This window comes from Nyctereutes procyonoides, unplaced genomic scaffold (genome assembly GCF_905146905.1).
Source record: "Nyctereutes procyonoides isolate TBG_1078 unplaced genomic scaffold, NYPRO_anot_genome, whole genome shotgun sequence".
NCBI lineage: Eukaryota > Metazoa > Chordata > Mammalia > Carnivora > Canidae > Nyctereutes > Nyctereutes procyonoides.
In genome coordinates this window covers 45,935,763-45,950,893 of record NW_026575142.1, presented here as the reverse complement: position 1 = coordinate 45,950,893, position 15,131 = coordinate 45,935,763, and the positions used below count along the sequence as shown (strand labels likewise).

The 15,131-nt window shown below is 46.1% G+C and overlaps 1 long non-coding RNA gene across 2 annotated transcripts in view; it reads right to left on the bottom strand.

Moving 5' to 3' along the window:
• LOC129498905 (uncharacterized) overlaps positions 1-13,436 on the bottom strand; it is a 47,407-nt gene extending 33,971 nt beyond the window's left edge. The window contains exons 1-2 of one of the 2 annotated variants that reach the window (XR_008662237.1): positions 13,209-13,436; positions 8,566-8,851 (exon numbers count right to left, since the gene is read on the bottom strand). This is a non-coding gene — a long non-coding RNA (uncharacterized LOC129498905). Of the gene's footprint in view, positions 1-8,565; positions 8,949-13,208 lie in introns of those variants that run through there. The other variant, XR_008662236.1, reaches the window with a different exon arrangement.
• Between the last annotated feature and the right edge of the window lie 1,695 nt (positions 13,437-15,131).

The following is a 15,131-nucleotide window of genomic DNA, read 5'->3' as shown; positions in this document are numbered from 1 at the left end:
TTTTGCACTGATATTTCTCTCCTAAACTCCCCCTCATCCCTCCTCAAGTATTATATCTGAAGCCAACTAACAATTTTGTGGAGATAGGGGACTGTAGACTTATTTTTTCTTCTTAGTGGCAAATAGAGGTTTAACTTGCAGTAATTAGGTGAGAACTAGCCAAGCATCTTACTATTATGATGCTTGTTAAAAAACGCTTCTTTTCTGCATCTGCATTTGAGTGTGTTCCCCTCCTCTCTTAATCTTCTTATGGAAATGAAGGCAAACGGCAGGGAACCTGCAGAGTCTTGGAGAATGTCCTTGTTAACTGGAATTTCTCAGCATTGCTAATTAGCAGAGTTTGACGACCACCAGTATTGGGGGGAAAGCTCTGTTTAACCACTCACAAACCATTCCGAGGAAGAGCAGACTAATTTTATTTTGTAATTAAAATCTGAAAAGGGCCCTATTTGACAGTTAGGGCTATGAGAGTTTTATCTCCCCGTGAAATAATTACTGCCTTGATAACTCAATTTTCTGAAAAATGTCAACTGTGGGCTCCGAAAGTTTTAATTTCATTACGTAAGGAAAAAAAGAGAGAAAAAGAGAAGAAAATGTACAGAAAGGCTTTCTAATTCTGGAAGTGGTTAAATATACTAGGAGCCAGATTTGGCCAAATGAAGGTTTTTTTTTTTTTTCCTCCCTTTTTGTTATGTTTCCTCTGGATCCTAACCTTCCAGCCTTCTCCACTGAAAGTGCCCATAGCAGTGACCATACTGCAGCAAGAGAGATTATATCAGTGGTGTGGTAAGAGGCACATAAACTAAAAAGAGAAGTACGGCAACCCAAGAAAAGTTTCTGATTTTAAAAGCCAAAAATAAAGGAAGATTTCCATGTGTGGGACAATACTGGTGCAATCTGGTAAGATGAAATTTTATTATATTTAATTCCTTAACATGAGAAAACTGAGAATTACAGAGTAAGGAGACTGGTATAAGCCAATTAAAAAAAAATGTCTCCTTCCTCCTAAATTGCAAAAAAAAAAAAAAAAAAAAAGTTCCTCAATCACTCCAAATTGGAGCATATGCCACAAGACTTCCAGAATGATCCAACACCTGATTCTTCAAGATATATGAAACAAACACAGATAAATGAAGGTAAAAAAAAGGCATTAGAGAATGTCTTTTCCTTACAAAAACACCACATATTTTCCAAAAATTATAAGGAGTAAGCTGGAAAAAGTTAGGATATTGAAAGTAAGAGCAAACATTAGAGTAGAACTATGCTGTTATCAAACTTCACTTGCTTTAGACTGTGAAGGGATCCCTCACGAGATCCTAGAGGGGATACTGCAATTTTTATAAAGCAATTTTCAAAATGATAGAAAGTCTTTCATCTACATTTCCTCCATTTTCTTCCTATTGCCAAACTTGTCAGATTTTGGAAGTATAGAAGATTACTGGCAGGAACTATAATAAATGTTTCTAGATGACACAAAGAGCAAGCATATATCTCTATCCCTTTTTATTTACTAAGACAGACATAGATATGCATATGGATGCATGGTAGATTGGCAATTTAAAATTGCTTAATTATATTTTTTTCTTCTTGTCTGTCCCTTCAGCACCTTGCCTTTAATTTTCCAGAAGTGGTATTACACATAACAAATGAACAAGGGGATAACAAATGCTATTTCAGTCTAGACCCAATTTCACCAAATAATTTCACTCAAGAGCTGTAAGGACCCTTGAAACCTAAGGAATGCAGAGCTGCTCTGAATCCAGCTCTTTTTTATACTCACTCTCTTTCATCTGATTCCCACTGATGAAATAAATACATTTTAAAAAGAATTCAATGATATAAAGAAAACCAAAAATATTTCGCCCTTCAAATTATAGCAACAAAAGTAATATATAATCACTTGTGTATGTCTTCAGGGCTACATAGAACAATCATCATACTACTTCTAGTATTACACATATATGTACTTCCTTCATGTATTCCAGCTCAAATATTTCCTGGAAAAAAGGATTCACATTTCACAATTTCATTTCCATTTCTGAATTATCAAGCAGTTTTAGCATAAGATCTGTCTCTGCACTGCAGCTGTTGTCCAGGGAAAAATGCAGTGTGCCCATTAAATGATCTAATTATTTTAAATAGAAATCCCCTTTAAAAAAAAAAGACAAACTGAAAATTTAAAGAGCCTCCTACCAGTGGTTTTCAGTTACACTGAAAGGAAATGAAACTATGATTTTGATTTTAGAAATCAGAAGAGAGGAATGAAAAAAAGAAAACAAAACCAGGCAAACAGAGCACCAGGAACTGCACGTGGCCCAACAAACCCATGGCCCTTTCACACCTCTAAATCACTGCTTGGGAGTCTAAATACATATCTCCCCGACTGACCACAGTATCTTGTGCAATTAATCATAGCGAAGGAAAAGGGTTTTCTCAGAACCCTAAATTTCCCAGTGACTGGGACTGCTAGTTTGATTTTAGAAAAAAAACCAATTGTTTTAAATTCTCCAACTGTGATTATTTCATTTAGTTGTGACCACAACTTTTGTAGGAACAACAAACCTAAAGCTTCCTTAAGATTTCTCTAGAGCATATTAAGTGGCTCATGAATGACACCCCAGTGCATGCCAGGCTGCACACTCACTGCACCGCAATTCACCAACAAGGGAGAACAGTCTCTCCCTTAGTCTGGCTCCTTCCAAACTGCTGAAGTGGGATTTCGTCTTCTTTCTTCTAGGGATCTCAGGGTGCACACTGCTCCAAGTTCCCCTTCCAGAAGTGCAACCAGACATAATACAAACCCAAAAAGTGACAACACTCAACTACCTCAGGGGGGCAGAGGCATTTGGCACCTCAAAAAGCAAGTTGGGGAAAGAATTTAGATCAGCTTTACGTGCCTGTGAGGGACAGGAATACTATCAAAGGAAAAGGAAGAAAGTCTTTCACCTGTTTGTATGAAAAGAAGCTGAAAGCAAAGCATTAAAAAAAAAAAATCACCTACAGTCACCATCAGCCCTAAACAAAACTACTACCCACTTTTTCTCAGAGTTGCAGCTGAGGCTAGCCCTGGAAAGTGCTCTAAATCAAAGTGTACACCCATCCTGGGTGGCCTGGCATCCTCAAGGCCTCCCATTGATAGCTGGAGCCCTCTCCCAAAAGCTCTTGTGGCCTCAAAAGAAATGTCTGAGAAGTCTGCCTTCCCAGGGGCCCACTTCTGCTCACCCTCTTTCCAGCCCTGGCTCAGATGGAGTTGGGCTTCCAAACCCATCCCAATGGAATTCTCAGATGGCTAGCCTGATAATCTTTAAAGGCTCCTTCAGAGCTGGGGCTCTGACTTTTATCTCCCCTCCCAACCTTCTTCCCTTTTTGCAGGCTCTCCCCATTGCTTTCCCCTCCCTCCCCACCCCCCCTTAATTTGAAGATCATTGACAGGATAGGCTATAATGAGTCCTTCAGAAACTGTTATGATCTACAGTGACAATCTCTGCACCTAATTCACAGATTATTGACAAGCACCGTGGGCTCAGTGGTGTCAAGTTGTACTTGTGGTTTCCACACCCTTCAGCAACCCACATAGCATCTGGGCCCTGGATTAGGACCCAGAGTCTGGCGGAGCTGATCTGCCTGTTGAGTGGTAGGGAGATGAGTGTCTGTCTAGAGCTCAGCTCCTTCAAGCCGGGCTGGGCTTTTCTCCCTGGCGACTTGTCTGTCTCAGGGTTGGCTCAAGGGAACTAAAGGCTCTTCAAAGCTTCAAAATGAGGCAAAAGAGCAAACTTAATAAATGAGGGCTCATCCTTGAATCTTGGTCTTAATAATCAATCAGTCATCTTCTCCACCTCCAAACTCCAAGCCACACACACTGGCTTTCAGAGTGAGGCTTGAGTTCACCAAGAAGGGTCTGAGGGATGGAGGGGAGAGGGGATCGAGAACTTGGCACAGACTCAGTGGGCCCAAGCTAGGTTGGCCCATCATCTGGGATTGTCCTCGGAATGGGGCAAGATTGACTACTTATTATAAAGCAGGGCGCTCAGCCAAGAGGCGCGGGCTCAGGCCTGGACGCTGGGACAAGAGCCCCCAAATGCCCGCTCCACCCCTGAAGGGTGCTTTGCTGCCGCAGACAAACGTGGCCCGTGGCCAGCCCTGGTGGTTTTGTCCGCTTCTAAGGAGTCAGTCCCTCGCTGCCTGCTCCCCTGTCCCCAAAGTTGGAAGGGCTGCCTTCCTGCTGGCCGCCCTGGGCTGGGGGATGCCGGCAGGCAGGGGCCGAGGCCGCCTGAAACCACAGAAATGACACTGCGCTGGGAAAGCTGGGTGGCATTCCCAGGCCTAGGCCACCCACCTCCTCAGTTTTCTCTCCTGAACTACGGGTTGCGCTTTCTCCCTGGGCCCTGGGAAGCTGGGGACACACGGCTCGCCTGCAGCCAGGTTCGGCTCCTCCTCCCGGCCTCTCCCTACGGGTTGGGACCCCCCGGGGGCAGAGCGGGCGGGGGTCGAAATCTCTGGGCCACTGGTATTGCAAATTCTACATCACTTCCGAACAGCAGGCATCTATCCCCGTTCGCAGGTCGCCTCCAGGATTCTGCTGGCTTTGGCCTCCCCAGGCCACCGGCAGCCTTGGACCGCGGCTGTCACGCACGGTTTGTTACCTTATGGGGTTGGCGCTGGTTCCAAACCTGGCCTGGATTTAGGATTTCTGTAATTGGGACTTGTTTTTTGTTTCTGCTTGTTTTTGGTTTTTTGGTAAAGCAAAGGGTGGGGTTGCCTGTAGCAGGGAATCCCGCTTGCCCGTAATTTAGATAAGATTCCCGGTAAAAACTGATCAAAGCCTTGATTCTTTTCCTGCCACGGCATCCAAAGTCATTTATTGAGAAACACAAGCCGAGATTCGATTCTGGAATCAGATGGAGAAGACATCTCTCATCGCCCTGAACAGCAATTCCCCTGAAAATCCAATCTCGGATCCGCTGATTTGGGAAGGTGGGAGGAATAAACGTAAGATCAGCTTAAACTTGTGTAGCCACAGTATTAAATATTTTAAAAGGTAATTCTGTTATGAAAATTAATCTGGTTTCCTTCAATAGGGAAATTTTTAACAAGCAACCTCAACTTCTTAAGGCTTTTAATCTAAAAGTTAAAATTGTAAGCACATCCCTGAACATCAAAATCCTACACCTTGTTGAGATCATGTGTTCATTTAACACTGGAATTGTTTTAGTTTGATTTTAAACACCTAAACAAGCCCATATTTTCCTAACATTTTACATTCAGAGGATGTGTCATTTTAATAGTTTATCTTTCTGGAAGAGTTCAAAGTGTGCTTTTACCTTTACTTGCTCACCAAAGAAAATGTCAAACCTTTCTTATGTAGACAGGTACTTTTGGAAGTGTAAAAATACTCCTCTTCCCTTAGGATAATTTGGATTCCTGGTCATTGAAAATGCTGAATTTCAAAAGAAATACTCTTTACCATTGGCACACCTTCCCTGAAATCCTAAGGTTGAGATGCTGAGATAAAAGAAGAAAGGTGTCAGGCACCTGTTTCTTAAAAAAAAAAAAAAAAAAAAAAAAAAATCTGGAATTTAACCACCAGCCCAGAAAGGAGAAGTTTGATCAAGATTGGTTTGGGGGATGGGAAACATTCAAAGCAGAGACTGGCCTCTTAATTGCACTCTGAAAATAAACAAATTAAAAAAAAAACAATGATCAAGTTATTTCATTTACTCAGGGACTTAGTTACAATTCTTGAAGGACCTCCGAGGGCATCCAAGATGCTGCTGACAACGTCAAAACAGCAGCATCTTCCATTTTATTTTTAAAAATGTGGACAGAATGGGGGAAGCAATTTTCTTGGTTTTCCACTGCTACAGAAGAAAGTTCTCTCTCTCTCTCTCTCTCTCTCTCTCTTTAATCATGCTTCTCTACCTGTTTTTACTATCTCAGAATCTAAAAAGAGTCCCAAACCCAAAAAGAGGGTAGGGGGTGGCTGTGATGTGAGGAGGAGGAATAGGTTAGTCTTTATTTTTTTTTTATTGAATTAAAATTGTATCATCTCCTTTTTATTTTTTAGTGAATTAAATTATATTATCTTTCAAGGATATAAAAACTTGTTTCCTCGCCCCATCTCCTTTTTGGAGGGTAATAAAGAGTTTTATCTAACCCCAGAGCAAGGTTCTCTCGATTTGCAGGACTGGCGCTGTGCATCTCCTACTGTGTCCAACAGGGGGCGCTGGTCACGAACCTGCGCCGCGGCTCAGCGCCGCTTCACATCTGAGCCCGGTTCCAGCCCCGGAAGGCGAGAGCCGCTCGCGGGGTCGAGTACAGAGCTTTAGTCTTCGTGGATAAAAAGAGATTAAAGGCTAAATTCTTTTTTTGGGTGTGTGTGTGTATGGGGGGGGGGTTATCAATTTTAACCAACTACGAAAATGTAGAGCTTTTTATCCTTTGATGTTCTTATAAAGAAACTCCTATTGGTTGGGGAATTACACGGTTTCTGAGCCAACACTGCAGCTACAGTGTGGGGGAAATTATTTAATTAAAAATATATTTTTCCATCTGTTCACATGATCTTTTTAGAAGTGCTTAAAAAGCTGACACTGATCCCTTTGGCCTGTTAACCCTGCCCTAAGTTTCAAATACTTTAGCTATTTCGCAGGCCCTTCTATTAATTTGAAGGGGAAAAAGAAAAGAGACCCAAATATTTAAATCCCCCCCCCAAAACATTTACTGTTCTGCATCCCCCCCTCTTTTTTTCTTTAAACGGGGGCTTTTGTGTGATTGACATATTTCACGACTGCCGATTCTGCAAAGCCAGGTATAAGTGACAAGAAGCGGGTCTTAAAAAGAAAAAAAATCTGATGTTGGACTACATAACACCCGTGTATAAGATGAAATCTAAGTAATATTGTAATCCACCCACCCCCACCCTAACTTTAAAAAAAAAACCTTCACCTGTATTTAAATAGCGTGTCTTTAATTACAGCAGTTGGGGATGCATGAGGCTGAAATGAAATTAGCAGTCATTACCAGTCCTTTAACTCTGTGGTGCTTTTGATCAGCACTAAATTAGCTTTCCAGTCCTAACAAAGACTCTACAGCAAGCAGTGGGCTGTAAATAAGACAGCGCGACCTGCCCTCAACACCTTTTCTCTTGTCAATCATAGCTCTATCATTCAGCCCAAGATTAACCTTTATCTACCAAATTTAAAAAAAAAAAAAAGAACGAAAGAAAGAAGAAAAGGAAAAAAAGAAAAAGGAGGCGGGAAGGAAAGCCCCCTGACCACCACATGTCGCAATAACAGAGGTTCCGAAGAGGCCCCTTTAAATTGTATTCTAATGAGCTTGTGTCAGAATCTGCAATTTCCAAATCATCCCCTCCCCCCCACCTCAGCCCCCAAGACCCCTTCAGTGTATTGGGAGGGTCTGAATGCTGCTCAGGTAGGAAAGGAATCCCTTTCTCCGGATTGCTAATTGGGCATGGGCCACCCTCCGAAAGTCAATCTGCCAGTAGCCTCTCCTCCCCTATTAGTCTAGCAAAATTTTGGGAGAGGAGGAGACGCTTGAGGAGAAAACATTGATAATTTTAAGGCACATACATAAGTTTCTGGGATGAAAACAATCAATTTACTCCACTAATAGTCTCTTAGTTTCTAAGCCTGCGGAGAAAAACCACCAACAGCAACAACAAAAACCCAGCTGCTTTTCCCAGGATTGAATTAAGAAAGTAAAACACTGGCCCAGATGGCCATTAGAGGGCGCCCGGGAGCAAGCCCGTCCGCTCTCGCACCACTTCCCACGGCAGCCCTCCTGGCTTCCAGCTCCGCCATGCTCTCTGATTCCTGCTCTCAGGTAATATTTCCCGCTTCTCCTGTCCTCTTGCAGCTTTAGACCCCTCAATGTCAATCTCCTATAAAGAATGAGGTGTCGCCAGGTCTCTTTCTTTCTTTCTTTTTTTCACGCCCTCTCCCCAACTGCCACCAAAATAATAAGACGCCAGATGAAATAGTAGCAACCCTTTAATGATAGGAACCTTTGGGCTCAAATCACTCTTCCCATCCTATGTAACCTTGGTCTGGAGAAAGTGGTGGTGGTGGTGGTGGTGGTGGTGGTGGTTGCTGTTTTTTTGTTTTTTTGTTTTTTTTTTTGTTTTGTTTTTGTAGGGATGAGATGCTAAAAATTCACATTTTTAAGATGGAAGCCTGAAATGTTCATTTCTGCATTTCTCTCTGGGGGCTCACGGATTTCTTCATTTTCAAAGAAAACACACACACACACACCCTTGCAAGGCAACTGATCATGTTCAGCACTGAAACTGTTCCGAAGAGAATAAAATAATGTCTTCATTTCTGCATTTGTTAAAGAAGTCAAAATTAGCATTTAATTCCAAAAGTTAACGCTTTCAGACTTAAATCTGCCTGTGTTAAATGACTGCCACACAGGGTGTATTTCTAGATCTCTTAAAGGTCAAAAGAAAAAAAAAATAGAATGAGAGGGGAAGAAAGTGAGTTGGGGGGGTGGGCGGAGAGGAGTGAGCTAGCAGTGAATGTCAAAGTTGGGTTGCAAGCTACTTACATGTCCATGCCAGATCAGGGTGTTGTCTTGTAGCAGTTTGATTGGCAGGTAAAAAAGCGAAAGAACGTGAGGGCTTCCTGAGCCTCTTGTCAGCCCAAGCTTGATCACTTCTCACCGGACAGAACGAGTTGAAGGAGCTTGCAGTTCCCCTCTCGTCCTCCATCCAAGGCACCGTGAATCCATTTCGGCTTTTCTTCCCCCCAGTCTCTCCATCAGCCTCCTGCCTTCACCCGCTTCGCCTTACACCAGCCTCCAAGACCTAGCCTAGCTTTGCCACTGCAATCCCCTGCAACAAGAAAAATCGTTTATGGCTTAAAACCCCAAATGGCTGATTTTTTAAAAGAGAGAGAGAGAGAGAGAGGGAGAGGGAGAGAGAGAGAGGAGTGAGAGGGTGAGGGGGAGAGAGGGGGAGCGAGAAGAATGCACCCAGAGAACAACAAAAAAGTCAGTTATCCTAACACTGCTCTATCCCCCCACCGTACAGAAGAAGAATAAAAAAAAAAAAAGCTTTATGTTTTTTCAGTGGGTATTCAAAGATAATTTGATGCCATTGTTTCTGCTACAGATGGTTCTTTTAAATACAATAACACGGCTCTTTGTGCAGGCTACCCACAATAAAAATCGAAAGCGTTCCCCTGAATAACCATTTTGTTCTCTCTTGTATGGGGCCAACAAAAGATGCCGTGAGGTAATGGGTTCTGTTTATTGAAGCCATAGAATAGGGGTTTGATAAAGATTTTTTTTTTTTTAAAGCAGAAGACCTTGCAAGGTCGGGCTGATCTCTTCATATTTTTTTTTATTAAAATATTTGTCCAATAGATTATTCCTTGGTGCAGCTGCAGGTTTCCTCCTCAATTTTTAATCAGCCCAAACATCTGTCTCTTTGAGGAGGCTTTAAAAAAATCTGCAATCGTATCAATGGTGCAGTAACCTTATCCAGTCCTGAGTTTTTAGGCTCAGTGCAGGCAAAGGCAATGGAGTTTCAATTCTCTTTGGGGTGGGGTGAGATAGGGTTGGGGAGAGGAGACACAACCCGAGACAGAGCGACTGAAGAAAATGAGGCTTCCCTCCCACCTCCTGTCCCCCTGTTGACCATGCACAACTTGCAGGAGTCGGACACACAGATCACTGAGGACTGGAGGTATCTCTCCTGGTCTCTGCAAGCTCCCACCCCTGCGTGCACGCTGGACAGGGTGGGGGTGGGTGGGTGGCGAGGCATGTTTTCTTACCATGCTTGCCTTGTCCTCAGGTTAGATCTCCAACCCTCAAAACCTAGGATGGGAGCCCAGGGGGAGGGGTGGAACAAGCTAAAGGCTAGTCTCTAGCACCCAAAGGGTCCCATTCTTGGCTCTTTCATTCACTGCTAGCTAGCTTTGACTCACTGATTGCTCTCCTGCCAGGGGACTGGTGGCCACAGCCTGCCTGCTACAGTGCCCCATCCCCTCAGGCTGATTCTTTTGGCCACCCTGCGTCCTCCTCAGTTCCATGCAAGAAATCTGCCTCTTCTAGGCGGGAGAGCCCTACCACCTAGACCTAGCTGGAGGTCAGTATCAACTTTGAGAGAACCTTGAACTCTTAGGCAATGAGGGCCCTGCAGGGCAAGATGCCTAGGTTTAGCTACCTTTCTATAGGAATTAATGCCAGGGCTCTCCGGGCCTCCAATAGCCCAGAGTGACAGTAATCCGCTTTCAGGACTTGTGCTCTGTGTGTTGTCACTTGGGGGCAAGACAATAGTCTGGGAAAATGGCTTTTATCAAAAACAAAAACAAAAACAAAACAAGTTTGCATTGGGTTCTCTATCTCTGCTCCCCCCCCCCCGCCCCGCAACCCATATACTCCTCCTTTTTTTCCCACAAACTGTTCAAAATAAAAAAAAGATAAACACTCAAATGAATCCCTGGACAAAACTGGTCTTAGCTTCTACTTCCCCTTTTGGAAACAATAATGTTCTTGGTTTATATCTGGTCTGGAAGTCATCTAATAAGGGATTCTTGGGGACTATGACTTAGACACCTGTTACGGCCTTCCCTATGAATCTTGAAAGACAAATGCAAAAAAAAAAAAAAAGCCAGAAAATTAAACAAATTTTCACATGGCTGTTTCTCAATAACATTTTATATTTCGGGGAGAACACCTTAATATGAGTTCAGAAAGAATGAAAGGGCAATACCAAAAGCTATACACACCCCAACATTGAGGATCAAGAAGAGTGTGTTTGTATAAGTAAGTGTCAGTGTGTTGGGGAAAGGAAATGAAGAGTGTAAATCAAGAACCACCTTTAATAGAACAGGCTAAGGAGAGTGTACCTGTGACTTCTGGCACCGTATGAAAGGTAGGGAGCATTATGCAAAATAGTAGAAACAGTTCTTCCAAGTTAAAGGAGTGGGAGAGGGCAAATATAAAATGTTTAACCCAGTCTTCATAACTTTGCACTAGAAAAGTAATCTACTGAAATAACCTGGAATGATCTCTTCTGGCTTCGCTTGTCATATTTTTTTTCTGAATATCAGAACTTATAAAAGATGCCCCAACCTGATCAACTGTGCTTTTTCTTTTTTGAACGTACTGAAAGAAGAATCTGAATTGCTGTCCTCTTTTCACTGAGGGAGGGGCTCGGGGCTGAATCTAAGTCTGTAAGATAGGAAGGCATCAGTGAGTAGCCTAAGGTGACTGAAGGTGAGTAAACTCCACATTTTATCAATCAAATCTATTCAATCCCAGCCATAAGGAAGTTTAAAATCTCTCAAATGGCCTCAATTTCTTGTGAAGGATGGGGAAGATTGTTTTGTAGGCATGTCCCCTGAAGTCTCAAATGCTGGAATGCAGTGACATTCCATCTGACGTGGAGGGAAGTCTCAGCCTCCAACTAAAAAAAAAAACAAAAACAAAAACACCCCAATGTGCAACGTGTTAAGGTGAAGGGCCAAAGTGCCAAACTGCCTTGGCAGGTGAGGGAATCCAGAACCAGGTCGCCTGCAACTGGAAAACTGCTTTGAAAAATAACCTTTCTGTATCCTGCAACTAGGCTGACTGGTCAGCTCCCTTTCTCAGAGCAAACACACCCTACCCAAACGAGTCCAAGTTGTGGAAACGGCTTTCTGAAGAGGTTGGGGGCGGGGGTGGGGCGGGGGTGGTGGGGAGATCCGTGTGAACCCAGTTATGGGTGTTTATAGGTGGCTCGAATTGGAAACTTCGCTACTGAGACATGCTCTGGGGCCAAAGGAGCGCTCTCCAATTCTACAAGCCCAGAGCTGTCCTGGGGAGCTGTGGCTTTTACCCCGAGCCTCCCAGGCTGGGGCGCCGGCGAGGGAGTGGCAGTCAGCACGAGCGACTCGGACGTGGAAGGATGCGAGGGAGGGAAGGGGCAGGTGGAAAGGGCATTAACAGAAGGATTTCTGCGAGCTGATGGCAGAGGGCATTTGCAAGAGGGGCACGCGGGACCCGGTTTCAAAGTGGCGAGCGCTGCTCGCAAGGAAACCCCGTACGCGCGATCAGGGTCTGCGCGTCCCGGCGACCCCGTGGCCGCCCCCGCACGACGTTCCCGGAGAGCGCACAGCGCCCGCCTCTGCCCCAGCTCCCTCCTCCCCGAGCCGCCGGCCCGCCCCGCCCCGGCCGCTCCAGCCCGTCCGCACGTGCCGGTCAGTGGGGCCGGGAACCCGCGGCCGGTCCCCCGCCCCTGCCAGCGGGGCCCCCCGCGGCCGCGCCAGGGCGGAGGGGCGGCTGCTCCCCTCACCTGCAGGCTTCGGGCGGCCCGGGCCGCGCTGTGCCCCGCGGGACTCGGGACGCCCGCTCCCCTCGCCTCGCCCGCCCCTCGATGCACGCGGCGGGACCAGGGCCCGCGCCGCCGGGCAGACGTCGGTGCCGCCGCGGCCCCGGGCCGGACGTGCTCTGGACGCCGGCTGCGCGGGCTCCGGGGTCCAACCGGGAGCACGCGCGCCTCGAGGCCCCGGGAGGAGCTGCTGGTTGGAGCCTCGCCCTCCGCCTCCCGCCCCCCGCGCCCCGCGCCCCGCGCCGCCAGCGCTGCTTTCGGTGGTCGGGGAAGCCCGAGGGGACCCGGGGCTCGGGGGGCCGCGCGAGCCTTCCCGGACTCCGCGGGCGGCTCAGCCGAGACCCCTCGGCCCGCGGGGCGGGCGGGCGGGCGCCTGGGTGCCTCGCGGGGACCAGCCGCGCCCCCTCCGCCCGCGGGCCCTCGCGCGCCGCCCGCTTTCCCGCGCTCTGGGCGCCGCTCCAGCGCCGCGCGCCCCGGGCCCGCGAGGCCTGCGGGGACCTGGGCACGGGCGGCGGCGGCCGGGCGAGCGCGAGCGCGAGCGCGATCGGAGCCCCGACCCGGGCTCACTCGTCCGAGCGCCGTCGGCCCCCGCTGCTCCTCCGCGGGAGCGCACGGCCCGGCCGGTTCGGCTCGCCCTGTGGGGCGTCGGTGCGGGGACGCGGGCTGGGAGGCCCGAGGGCGCTGGCGGGCGCGCCCCCTCCGCGAGGCCGGGCCGGTCACCTGGGCGCGGCGGGGAAGCGAGCGAGCACCCGCCGGGCGGCCGAGCGCGCCGTCGGGGTGGGGTGGGGTGGGGTGGGGTGCGGGTGGGCGGCCGGAGAGCCCGGGCGTCACGGTGGCGGGGGTGGCCAGGGACTCCCAGGGCCCTCCTTCCTACCTGGCGGGAAACTTGTGAACTCTCAGATTCCCTGGGCCTTTGTTTTATGCCAAGACGGACACCTGGCTCTAGAGCCAGGTGTGTTCCTACGACTAAGAGGAGAGTTGGAGGAGCCGGGAACAAGGCCTAGGGGCGCATTCATCGATGGCGTCTTTTAAAATTTTCTTGTTATGAGCGTGCTTGGCTCAATCCGAAGAGTGTGCGCCTCTTAATCTCCGGGATCATGGGTTCTAGCCCCATGTTGGGGGTAGCGATTACTGAAAAAAAAAAAAAAAAAGAATGGTATTTTTTTAAATTCTTGTTATGTATGAAATGAAGTTATACAAGCCATCGCACGTTTTGAGTATATGGGGTAGCAATATTAATTTTAAAGTGTAAAGTATTTAAAATATACCACACATTTTGTGACCCCCTCCTTTTTTCCTCTGATTTCTTGCTTTACCAATAATTCAGAGTTTCAATAAATGGAAATGTCTCTAGGCTCTCCTGGAGTAAGGGGAAGGCACCATGGGATATTTGTCCTGTGTCTCTCCGGCATACACCAGTACCATATACCTGAAATTCCTTCTTGCATCAATCCAAGGTGAATAAACTTGCGTTTTAGAGAAAATATTATCATTTGCTGGACTTCAAGAATAACCTAAGGTGGGGATATCTTCCAAATGTACACCTTATGCAATATTGTAACTACCAGTACACAGTTGGATATGCTAGGCTTATATTTGAACCAAAATTCACATAGGGCAGCCCCACGAGCCCTATTGCAGACCCAGTGCAAAGGCTGCATGTTCATAAAAGTTTGAAAAAGTATCCCAAAGTGTGGTGATTATTCTTTGTTTCTCTATTTCAGAGGCCCAAGGATAGGCGGTTAGCCTGGGTGGCCTATGACACGTTCTTAGAGTAAATACTGTGATGAATTTTGGAAGAAAAGGGGCATACCATTTAAGGTTTTGACTATAGAAGGGAGTTAATGATTCCAGGAAAATGATTTTAGGCAGACTTTCTATTTACACTTCCCCTTCCAAACCTGTCTCCTATCATTCTCCCTTCACGTTGAAGAAAGAGCAACATTTTATTTGCTTGAGGGTAAAGAGAGGAAAGGTACTAAACTTTAGTGAGCATCTATTATTTATCAGATATTTTCTCTTATCTAGTTCTCATAATAATCCTATAAAATTGGAACTATTATTCCCCCCCCCCTTATTTTTAATAAAGTATGGGAAGATCCAGCTGGGTTAAATGTCTATGGTTACACAGTTGGGAAATAGTAGATCTGGGTTTCAAATCTAACTCTATAATTCCAAAACCCAGGTCAGTCTTTAGAATCAGGTGGACTGAGTCCAAATGGACTCAGGCAAGCATTATTGGGTTACTGACTGTTGTGGGTACAGGAGGAAATTGGTTGTGGGCAGTGTGTGGTCTTGTCTTTTCCTTCTTTCCTTTCTCTGGATGGCAGCCTCTTAATTCTGGCTCTCCTTAGGATCTTTAGGCTATGGAGAGGTTGACTTAAGGCAAGGATTGTAAAAGTCTGTGTCTTTTTTTCTGTGCCATACTCAAATTGGACCTAGAGTGTAAACTCAATTTTCTGAATATACGCCTCAGTTGGCATCAGGTTTAAGGCTACCCATAGGCTGGCTTGATCAAGGTAATGCTTTCATGAGGACAGACTCATATAGGTGAGACTAAGTATCACTATTAAAACCCCAGCCTCAGCAACCAAAAGGGTGGGAGGGGAATATAGTAATAACAGAACACATGACTACTAATTAACCTTATTAACAACTGCAAACCAGCGAACATTTATATTTTTATTTTCTCAGAAAGGCAATTAAAATTTTTTGCCTTCTATTAACTACCTTTCCCCTCCAGATAATCACCTATATCAAAACCACCCTTTAAAAGGTCAGTAGAAATTATTTTTAA